General features: G+C 55.3%; 12 non-coding genes across 12 annotated transcripts in view; all 12 read left to right on the forward strand.

Annotated features, from left to right (window-relative positions):
* The first annotated feature begins 282 nt into the window (after positions 1 to 282).
* On the forward strand, positions 283 to 473 carry LOC138517383 (U2 spliceosomal RNA). The gene has a single exon (XR_011282573.1). It is a non-coding gene; the product is annotated as a U2 spliceosomal RNA (small nuclear RNA).
* A 636-nt stretch (positions 474 to 1,109) lies between these two features.
* On the forward strand, positions 1,110 to 1,300 carry LOC138517384 (U2 spliceosomal RNA). Its single transcript, XR_011282574.1, has one exon. It is a non-coding gene; the product is annotated as a U2 spliceosomal RNA (small nuclear RNA).
* Positions 1,301 to 1,936: 636 nt separating this feature from the next.
* LOC138517386 (U2 spliceosomal RNA) lies at positions 1,937 to 2,127 on the forward strand. Its single transcript, XR_011282575.1, has one exon. It is a non-coding gene; the product is annotated as a U2 spliceosomal RNA (small nuclear RNA).
* Positions 2,128 to 2,763: 636 nt separating this feature from the next.
* LOC138517387 (U2 spliceosomal RNA) lies at positions 2,764 to 2,954 on the forward strand. The gene has a single exon (XR_011282576.1). It is a non-coding gene; the product is annotated as a U2 spliceosomal RNA (small nuclear RNA).
* Positions 2,955 to 3,590: 636 nt separating this feature from the next.
* LOC138517388 (U2 spliceosomal RNA) lies at positions 3,591 to 3,781 on the forward strand. Its single transcript, XR_011282577.1, has one exon. It is a non-coding gene; the product is annotated as a U2 spliceosomal RNA (small nuclear RNA).
* Positions 3,782 to 4,417: 636 nt separating this feature from the next.
* LOC138517389 (U2 spliceosomal RNA) lies at positions 4,418 to 4,608 on the forward strand. The gene has a single exon (XR_011282578.1). It is a non-coding gene; the product is annotated as a U2 spliceosomal RNA (small nuclear RNA).
* A 636-nt stretch (positions 4,609 to 5,244) lies between these two features.
* On the forward strand, positions 5,245 to 5,435 carry LOC138517391 (U2 spliceosomal RNA). Its single transcript, XR_011282580.1, has one exon. It is a non-coding gene; the product is annotated as a U2 spliceosomal RNA (small nuclear RNA).
* A 636-nt stretch (positions 5,436 to 6,071) lies between these two features.
* On the forward strand, positions 6,072 to 6,262 carry LOC138517392 (U2 spliceosomal RNA). The gene has a single exon (XR_011282581.1). It is a non-coding gene; the product is annotated as a U2 spliceosomal RNA (small nuclear RNA).
* A 626-nt stretch (positions 6,263 to 6,888) lies between these two features.
* On the forward strand, positions 6,889 to 7,079 carry LOC138517393 (U2 spliceosomal RNA). The gene has a single exon (XR_011282582.1). It is a non-coding gene; the product is annotated as a U2 spliceosomal RNA (small nuclear RNA).
* A 636-nt stretch (positions 7,080 to 7,715) lies between these two features.
* LOC138517394 (U2 spliceosomal RNA) lies at positions 7,716 to 7,906 on the forward strand. Its single transcript, XR_011282583.1, has one exon. It is a non-coding gene; the product is annotated as a U2 spliceosomal RNA (small nuclear RNA).
* Positions 7,907 to 9,137: 1,231 nt separating this feature from the next.
* Positions 9,138 to 9,322, forward strand: LOC138517594 (U2 spliceosomal RNA). Its single transcript, XR_011282744.1, has one exon. It is a non-coding gene; the product is annotated as a U2 spliceosomal RNA (small nuclear RNA).
* Positions 9,323 to 9,948: 626 nt separating this feature from the next.
* The window catches only part of LOC138517395 (U2 spliceosomal RNA), a 191-nt gene continuing 139 nt past the window's right edge, over positions 9,949 to 10,000 (forward strand). The window contains exon 1 of the small nuclear RNA XR_011282584.1: positions 9,949 to 10,000. This exon is cut by the window's right edge and continues 139 nt beyond it. This is a non-coding gene — a small nuclear RNA (U2 spliceosomal RNA).

The raw sequence follows: 10,000 nt of genomic DNA on the forward strand, positions 1-10,000 counted from the left end.
GGCAGCTGAGGGTGACTTTCGCCGCTAGGTGACGGGGCCAGTGCCAGGCCGAGGCTGCAGCTTGGCTGGGCAGAGCTCTGCAGCCTGTGCCTGGCCGCCCCGGCCCTGGCGCTCTGGGACCCTTGGAAATCTGGGGGCGGAGCCATGCAAAATATCGCCGGGCATGCTGGTCATGCAAATGCTATTCCTGGCCGAGGAGTCTGGGGTTCTGCAGCAGAGCGTTGCTCCGAGTCAGCAGGGTAGCTGCCGAGCAGCAGTCTTTCCGGCGAACCCTTTGGGGGCATCGCTTCTCGGCCTTTTGGCTAAGATCAAGTGTAGTATCTGTTCTTATCAGTTTAATATCTGATACGTCCTCTATCTGGGGACCATATATTAAATTGATTTTTGGAACAGGGAGATGGAATGGGAGCTTGCTCTGTCCACTCCACGCATCAACCTGGTATTGCAGTACCTCCAGGACTGGTGCACTTCCCCACTTGGGGAAAACAATGCTGTGAAAAAAAAAGACGGAGCAATTCTGGAAACTTGTGCACTTTGCAATATTTTTGGGTTGAACTCGGATGCATTTTCTTCATTGTCTTGGAAAAGGTGCTGTCGTGCCCGTCACAGGAGAAAAAAAGTCTGCCCCTTTGCTCGCTTTTCACGGGAGCTGCAAAGCAAAGGTGCCAGCCAGCCAGCCAGCCAGCCAGACTCGGCCTGCAGCAGCAGCCCCACAAGGAGGAGATGGGGGACACTGTCCTTGCCCTGCCTCACCCCTGAAAGGCCCCGAACGGCCACGAACGGCCAAGCCTTATCTGAGGGGGACGCACTTGGGGGAACATCCCCTGGGCAGCTGAGGGTGACTTTCGCCGCTAGGTGACGGGGCCAGTGCCAGGCCGAGGCTGCAGCTTGGCTGGGCAGAGCTCTGCAGCCTGTGCCTGGCCGCCCCGGCCCTGGCGCTCTGGGACCCTTGGAAATCTGGGGGCGGAGCCATGCAAAATATCGCCGGGCATGCTGGTCATGCAAATGCTATTCCTGGCCGAGGAGTCTGGGGTTCTGCAGCAGAGCGTTGCTCCGAGTCAGCAGGGTAGCTGCCGAGCAGCAGTCTTTCCGGCGAACCCTTTGGGGGCATCGCTTCTCGGCCTTTTGGCTAAGATCAAGTGTAGTATCTGTTCTTATCAGTTTAATATCTGATACGTCCTCTATCTGGGGACCATATATTAAATTGATTTTTGGAACAGGGAGATGGAATGGGAGCTTGCTCTGTCCACTCCACGCATCAACCTGGTATTGCAGTACCTCCAGGACTGGTGCACTTCCCCACTTGGGGAAAACAATGCTGTGAAAAAAAAAGACGGAGCAATTCTGGAAACTTGTGCACTTTGCAATATTTTTGGGTTGAACTCGGATGCATTTTCTTCATTGTCTTGGAAAAGGTGCTGTCGTGCCCGTCACAGGAGAAAAAAAGTCTGCCCCTTTGCTCGCTTTTCACGGGAGCTGCAAAGCAAAGGTGCCAGCCAGCCAGCCAGCCAGCCAGACTCGGCCTGCAGCAGCAGCCCCACAAGGAGGAGATGGGGGACACTGTCCTTGCCCTGCCTCACCCCTGAAAGGCCCCGAACGGCCACGAACGGCCAAGCCTTATCTGAGGGGGACGCACTTGGGGGAACATCCCCTGGGCAGCTGAGGGTGACTTTCGCCGCTAGGTGACGGGGCCAGTGCCAGGCCGAGGCTGCAGCTTGGCTGGGCAGAGCTCTGCAGCCTGTGCCTGGCCGCCCCGGCCCTGGCGCTCTGGGACCCTTGGAAATCTGGGGGCGGAGCCATGCAAAATATCGCCGGGCATGCTGGTCATGCAAATGCTATTCCTGGCCGAGGAGTCTGGGGTTCTGCAGCAGAGCGTTGCTCCGAGTCAGCAGGGTAGCTGCCGAGCAGCAGTCTTTCCGGCGAAGCCTTTGGGGGCATCGCTTCTCGGCCTTTTGGCTAAGATCAAGTGTAGTATCTGTTCTTATCAGTTTAATATCTGATACGTCCTCTATCTGGGGACCATATATTAAATTGATTTTTGGAACAGGGAGATGGAATGGGAGCTTGCTCTGTCCACTCCACGCATCAACCTGGTATTGCAGTACCTCCAGGACTGGTGCACTTCCCCACTTGGGGAAAACAATGCTGTGAAAAAAAAAGACGGAGCAATTCTGGAAACTTGTGCACTTTGCAATATTTTTGGGTTGAACTCGGATGCATTTTCTTCATTGTCTTGGAAAAGGTGCTGTCGTGCCCGTCACAGGAGAAAAAAAGTCTGCCCCTTTGCTCGCTTTTCACGGGAGCTGCAAAGCAAAGGTGCCAGCCAGCCAGCCAGCCAGCCAGACTCGGCCTGCAGCAGCAGCCCCACAAGGAGGAGATGGGGGACACTGTCCTTGCCCTGCCTCACCCCTGAAAGGCCCCGAACGGCCACGAACGGCCAAGCCTTATCTGAGGGGGACGCACTTGGGGGAACATCCCCTGGGCAGCTGAGGGTGACTTTCGCCGCTAGGTGACGGGGCCAGTGCCAGGCCGAGGCTGCAGCTTGGCTGGGCAGAGCTCTGCAGCCTGTGCCTGGCCGCCCCGGCCCTGGCGCTCTGGGACCCTTGGAAATCTGGGGGCGGAGCCATGCAAAATATCGCCGGGCATGCTGGTCATGCAAATGCTATTCCTGGCCGAGGAGTCTGGGGTTCTGCAGCAGAGCGTTGCTCCGAGTCAGCAGGGTAGCTGCCGAGCAGCAGTCTTTCCGGCGAACCCTTTGGGGGCATCGCTTCTCGGCCTTTTGGCTAAGATCAAGTGTAGTATCTGTTCTTATCAGTTTAATATCTGATACGTCCTCTATCTGGGGACCATATATTAAATTGATTTTTGGAACAGGGAGATGGAATGGGAGCTTGCTCTGTCCACTCCACGCATCAACCTGGTATTGCAGTACCTCCAGGACTGGTGCACTTCCCCACTTGGGGAAAACAATGCTGTGAAAAAAAAAGACGGAGCAATTCTGGAAACTTGTGCACTTTGCAATATTTTTGGGTTGAACTCGGATGCATTTTCTTCATTGTCTTGGAAAAGGTGCTGTCGTGCCCGTCACAGGAGAAAAAAAGTCTGCCCCTTTGCTCGCTTTTCACGGGAGCTGCAAAGCAAAGGTGCCAGCCAGCCAGCCAGCCAGCCAGACTCGGCCTGCAGCAGCAGCCCCACAAGGAGGAGATGGGGGACACTGTCCTTGCCCTGCCTCACCCCTGAAAGGCCCCGAACGGCCCCGAACGGCCAAGCCTTATCTGAGGGGGACGCACTTGGGGGAACATCCCCTGGGCAGCTGAGGGTGACTTTCGCCGCTAGGTGACGGGGCCAGTGCCAGGCCGAGGCTGCAGCTTGGCTGGGCAGAGCTCTGCAGCCTGTGCCTGGCCGCCCCGGCCCTGGCGCTCTGGGACCCTTGGAAATCTGGGGGCGGAGCCATGCAAAATATCGCCGGGCATGCTGGTCATGCAAATGCTATTCCTGGCCGAGGAGTCTGGGGTTCTGCAGCAGAGCGTTGCTCCGAGTCAGCAGGGTAGCTGCCGAGCAGCAGTCTTTCCGGCGAACCCTTTGGGGGCATCGCTTCTCGGCCTTTTGGCTAAGATCAAGTGTAGTATCTGTTCTTATCAGTTTAATATCTGATACGTCCTCTATCTGGGGACCATATATTAAATTGATTTTTGGAACAGGGAGATGGAATGGGAGCTTGCTCTGTCCACTCCACGCATCAACCTGGTATTGCAGTACCTCCAGGACTGGTGCACTTCCCCACTTGGGGAAAACAATGCTGTGAAAAAAAAAGACGGAGCAATTCTGGAAACTTGTGCACTTTGCAATATTTTTGGGTTGAACTCGGATGCATTTTCTTCATTGTCTTGGAAAAGGTGCTGTCGTGCCCGTCACAGGAGAAAAAAAGTCTGCCCCTTTGCTCGCTTTTCACGGGAGCTGCAAAGCAAAGGTGCCAGCCAGCCAGCCAGCCAGCCAGACTCGGCCTGCAGCAGCAGCCCCACAAGGAGGAGATGGGGGACACTGTCCTTGCCCTGCCTCACCCCTGAAAGGCCCCGAACGGCCACGAACGGCCAAGCCTTATCTGAGGGGGACGCACTTGGGGGAACATCCCCTGGGCAGCTGAGGGTGACTTTCGCCGCTAGGTGACGGGGCCAGTGCCAGGCCGAGGCTGCAGCTTGGCTGGGCAGAGCTCTGCAGCCTGTGCCTGGCCGCCCCGGCCCTGGCGCTCTGGGACCCTTGGAAATCTGGGGGCGGAGCCATGCAAAATATCGCCGGGCATGCTGGTCATGCAAATGCTATTCCTGGCCGAGGAGTCTGGGGTTCTGCAGCAGAGCGTTGCTCCGAGTCAGCAGGGTAGCTGCCGAGCAGCAGTCTTTCCGGCGAACCCTTTGGGGGCATCGCTTCTCGGCCTTTTGGCTAAGATCAAGTGTAGTATCTGTTCTTATCAGTTTAATATCTGATACGTCCTCTATCTGGGGACCATATATTAAATTGATTTTTGGAACAGGGAGATGGAATGGGAGCTTGCTCTGTCCACTCCACGCATCAACCTGGTATTGCAGTACCTCCAGGACTGGTGCACTTCCCCACTTGGGGAAAACAATGCTGTGAAAAAAAAAGACGGAGCAATTCTGGAAACTTGTGCACTTTGCAATATTTTTGGGTTGAACTCGGATGCATTTTCTTCATTGTCTTGGAAAAGGTGCTGTCGTGCCCGTCACAGGAGAAAAAAAGTCTGCCCCTTTGCTCGCTTTTCACGGGAGCTGCAAAGCAAAGGTGCCAGCCAGCCAGCCAGCCAGCCAGACTCGGCCTGCAGCAGCAGCCCCACAAGGAGGAGATGGGGGACACTGTCCTTGCCCTGCCTCACCCCTGAAAGGCCCCGAACGGCCACGAACGGCCAAGCCTTATCTGAGGGGGACGCACTTGGGGGAACATCCCCTGGGCAGCTGAGGGTGACTTTCGCCGCTAGGTGACGGGGCCAGTGCCAGGCCGAGGCTGCAGCTTGGCTGGGCAGAGCTCTGCAGCCTGTGCCTGGCCGCCCCGGCCCTGGCGCTCTGGGACCCTTGGAAATCTGGGGGCGGAGCCATGCAAAATATCGCCGGGCATGCTGGTCATGCAAATGCTATTCCTGGCCGAGGAGTCTGGGGTTCTGCAGCAGAGCGTTGCTCCGAGTCAGCAGGGTAGCTGCCGAGCAGCAGTCTTTCCGGCGAAGCCTTTGGGGGCATCGCTTCTCGGCCTTTTGGCTAAGATCAAGTGTAGTATCTGTTCTTATCAGTTTAATATCTGATACGTCCTCTATCTGGGGACCATATATTAAATTGATTTTTGGAACAGGGAGATGGAATGGGAGCTTGCTCTGTCCACTCCACGCATCAACCTGGTATTGCAGTACCTCCAGGACTGGTGCACTTCCCCACTTGGGGAAAACAATGCTGTGAAAAAAAAAGACGGAGCAATTCTGGAAACTTGTGCACTTTGCAATATTTTTGGGTTGAACTCGGATGCATTTTCTTCATTGTCTTGGAAAAGGTGCTGTCGTGCCCGTCACAGGAGAAAAAAAGTCTGCCCCTTTGCTCGCTTTTCACGGGAGCTGCAAAGCAAAGGTGCCAGCCAGCCAGCCAGCCAGCCAGACTCGGCCTGCAGCAGCAGCCCCACAAGGAGGAGATGGGGGACACTGTCCTTGCCCTGCCTCACCCCTGAAAGGCCCCGAACGGCCACGAACGGCCAAGCCTTATCTGAGGGGGACGCACTTGGGGGAACATCCCCTGGGCAGCTGAGGGTGACTTTCGCCGCTAGGTGACGGGGCCAGTGCCAGGCCGAGGCTGCAGCTTGGCTGGGCAGAGCTCTGCAGCCTGTGCCTGGCCGCCCCGGCCCTGGCGCTCTGGGACCCTTGGAAATCTGGGGGCGGAGCCATGCAAAATATCGCCGGGCATGCTGGTCATGCAAATGCTATTCCTGGCCGAGGAGTCTGGGGTTCTGCAGCAGAGCGTTGCTCCGAGTCAGCAGGGTAGCTGCCGAGCAGCAGTCTTTCCGGCGAACCCTTTGGGGGCATCGCTTCTCGGCCTTTTGGCTAAGATCAAGTGTAGTATCTGTTCTTATCAGTTTAATATCTGATACGTCCTCTATCTGGGGACCATATATTAAATTGATTTTTGGAACAGGGAGATGGAATGGGAGCTTGCTCTGTCCACTCCACGCATCAACCTGGTATTGCAGTACCTCCAGGACTGGTGCACTTCCCCACTTGGGGAAAACAATGCTGTGAAAAAAAAAGACGGAGCAATTCTGGAAACTTGTGCACTTTGCAATATTTTTGGGTTGAACTCGGATGCATTTTCTTCATTGTCTTGGAAAAGGTGCTGTCGTGCCCGTCACAGGAGAAAAAAAGTCTGCCCCTTTGCTCGCTTTTCACGGGAGCTGCAAAGCAAAGGTGCCAGCCAGCCAGCCAGCCAGCCAGACTCGGCCTGCAGCAGCAGCCCCACAAGGAGGAGATGGGGGACACTGTCCTTGCCCTGCCTCACCCCTGAAAGGCCCCGAACGGCCAAGCCTTATCTGAGGGGGACGCACTTGGGGGAACATCCCCTGGGCAGCTGAGGGTGACTTTCGCCGCTAGGTGACGGGGCCAGTGCCAGGCCGAGGCTGCAGCTTGGCTGGGCAGAGCTCTGCAGCCTGTGCCTGGCCGCCCCGGCCCTGGCGCTCTGGGACCCTTGGAAATCTGGGGGCGGAGCCATGCAAAATATCGCCGGGCATGCTGGTCATGCAAATGCTATTCCTGGCCGAGGAGTCTGGGGTTCTGCAGCAGAGCGTTGCTCCGAGTCAGCAGGGTAGCTGCCGAGCAGCAGTCTTTCCGGCGAACCCTTTGGGGGCATCGCTTCTCGGCCTTTTGGCTAAGATCAAGTGTAGTATCTGTTCTTATCAGTTTAATATCTGATACGTCCTCTATCTGGGGACCATATATTAAATTGATTTTTGGAACAGGGAGATGGAATGGGAGCTTGCTCTGTCCACTCCACGCATCAACCTGGTATTGCAGTACCTCCAGGACTGGTGCACTTCCCCACTTGGGGAAAACAATGCTGTGAAAAAAAAAGACGGAGCAATTCTGGAAACTTGTGCACTTTGCAATATTTTTGGGTTGAACTCGGATGCATTTTCTTCATTGTCTTGGAAAAGGTGCTGTCGTGCCCGTCACAGGAGAAAAAAAGTCTGCCCCTTTGCTCGCTTTTCACGGGAGCTGCAAAGCAAAGGTGCCAGCCAGCCAGCCAGCCAGCCAGACTCGGCCTGCAGCAGCAGCCCCACAAGGAGGAGATGGGGGACACTGTCCTTGCCCTGCCTCACCCCTGAAAGGCCCCGAACGGCCACGAACGGCCAAGCCTTATCTGAGGGGGACGCACTTGGGGGAACATCCCCTGGGCAGCTGAGGGTGACTTTCGCCGCTAGGTGACGGGGCCAGTGCCAGGCCGAGGCTGCAGCTTGGCTGGGCAGAGCTCTGCAGCCTGTGCCTGGCCGCCCCGGCCCTGGCGCTCTGGGACCCTTGGAAATCTGGGGGCGGAGCCATGCAAAATATCGCCGGGCATGCTGGTCATGCAAATGCTATTCCTGGCCGAGGAGTCTGGGGTTCTGCAGCAGAGCGTTGCTCCGAGTCAGCAGGGTAGCTGCCGAGCAGCAGTCTTTCCGGCGAACCCTTTGGGGGCATCGCTTCTCGGCCTTTTGGCTAAGATCAAGTGTAGTATCTGTTCTTATCAGTTTAATATCTGATACGTCCTCTATCTGGGGACCATATATTAAATTGATTTTTGGAACAGGGAGATGGAATGGGAGCTTGCTCTGTCCACTCCACGCATCAACCTGGTATTGCAGTACCTCCAGGACTGGTGCACTTCCCCACTTGGGGAAAACAATGCTGTGAAAAAAAAAGACGGAGCAATTCTGGAAACTTGTGCACTTTGCAATATTTTTGGGTTGAACTCGGATGCATTTTCTTCATTGTCTTGGAAAAGGTGCTGTCGTGCCCGTCACAGGAGAAAAAAAGTCTGCCCCTTTGCTCGCTTTTCACGGGAGCTGCAAAGCAAAGGTGCCAGCCAGCCAGCCAGCCAGCCAGACTCGGCCTGCAGCAGCAGCCCCACAAGGAGGAGATGGGGGACACTGTCCTTGCCCTGCCTCACCCCTGAAAGGCCCCGAACGGCCACGAACGGCCAAGCCTTATCTGAGGGGGACGCACTTGGGGGAACATCCCCTGGGCAGCTGAGGGTGACTTTCGCCGCTAGGTGACGGGGCCAGTGCCAGGCCGAGGCTGCAGCTTGGCTGGGCAGAGCTCTGCAGCCTGTGCCTGGCCGCCTCGGCCCTGGCGCTCTGGGACCCTTGGAAATCTGGGGGCGGAGCCATGCAAAATATCGCCGGGCATGCTGGTCATGCAAATGCTATTCCTGGCCGAGGAGTCTGGGGTTCTGCAGCAGAGCGTTGCTCCGAGTCAGCAGGGTAGCTGCCGAGCAGCAGTCTTTCCGGCGAACCCTTTGGGGGCATCGCTTCTCGGCCTTTTGGCTAAGATCAAGTGTAGTAAATGCGCTCAGGACGAATCAACACTACACTTTGTGTGGAATTGTGCATTTGCAAAACAAGTGTGGGAAAAACTGGAAACACTGATTTTTGCAATCACAGGAGAACAGACCCTGACGTTCGAATCCATCTTGACAGGGATACAGGAGGGAGGAGGGAAACAAGAGAAAATTCTTTTTCACCAAATTACATCAGCAACGAAAGAAGCCTTATGGAAGGCCAGAACATTACTAGTGCTACAGCACAAAAACATCACTCCAGAGGAGTGTGTAAAGTTAGCGTTGTGTTTTTTATACACATATTACTGTCTTGATGCCAAAGTCAAGGGCAAACAAGAGGCACAAAACATTTGGCAACAAGACAACTGGAGAACGTTAACTATTTAACTAATCTGGGTTAGGGAGAGCAGTTTGCTCAAAGTCTTTCTTTTTGACAGTTTTTTAACCAAATTCAATTTTAATTCGTGAAAATCTTTTAATTCGAGAACTAATTGGCGTATAGTCGCAAGTAGTATATACTACTTTGCTGGAGGAAAGGGACGGTTGTAAGGGGAGATGTGGAGACCGTTCAAAAAAAAAAAAAAAAAAAAAAATCTGTTCTTATCAGTTTAATATCTGATACGTCCTCTATCTGGGGACCATATATTAAATTGATTTTTGGAACAGGGAGATGGAATGGGAGCTTGCTCTGTCCACTCCACGCATCAACCTGGTATTGCAGTACCTCCAGGACTGGTGCACTTCCCCACTTGGGGAAAACAATGCTGTGAAAAAAAAAGACGGAGCAATTCTGGAAACTTGTGCACTTTGCAATATTTTTGGGTTGAACTCGGATGCATTTTCTTCATTGTCTTGGAAAAGGTGCTGTCGTGCCCGTCACAGGAGAAAAAAAGTCTGCCCCTTTGCTCGCTTTTCACGGGAGCTGCAAAGCAAAGGTGCCAGCCAGCCAGCCAGCCAGCCAGACTCGGCCTGCAGCAGCAGCCCCACAAGGAGGAGATGGGGGACACTGTCCTTGCCCTGCCTCACCCCTGAAAGGCCCCGAACGGCCAAGCCTTATCTGAGGGGGACGCACTTGGGGGAACATCCCCTGGGCAGCTGAGGGTGACTTTCGCCGCTAGGTGACGGGGCCAGTGCCAGGCCGAGGCTGCAGCTTGGCTGGGCAGAGCTCTGCAGCCTGTGCCTGGCCGCCCCGGCCCTGGCGCTCTGGGACCCTTGGAAATCTGGGGGCGGAGCCATGCAAAATATCGCCGGGCATGCTGGTCATGCAAATGCTATTCCTGGCCGAGGAGTCTGGGGTTCTGCAGCAGAGCGTTGCTCCGAGTCAGCAGGGTAGCTGCCGAGCAGCAGTCTTTCCGGCGAACCCTTTGGGGGCATCGCTTCTCGGCCTTTTGGCTAAGATCAAGTGTAGTATCTGTTCTTATCAG

The sequence above is a fragment of the Ambystoma mexicanum genome, chromosome 6q (assembly GCF_040938575.1).
Source record: "Ambystoma mexicanum isolate Mex_15411 chromosome 6q, UKY_AmexF1_1, whole genome shotgun sequence".
Lineage (NCBI taxonomy): Eukaryota > Metazoa > Chordata > Amphibia > Caudata > Ambystomatidae > Ambystoma > Ambystoma mexicanum.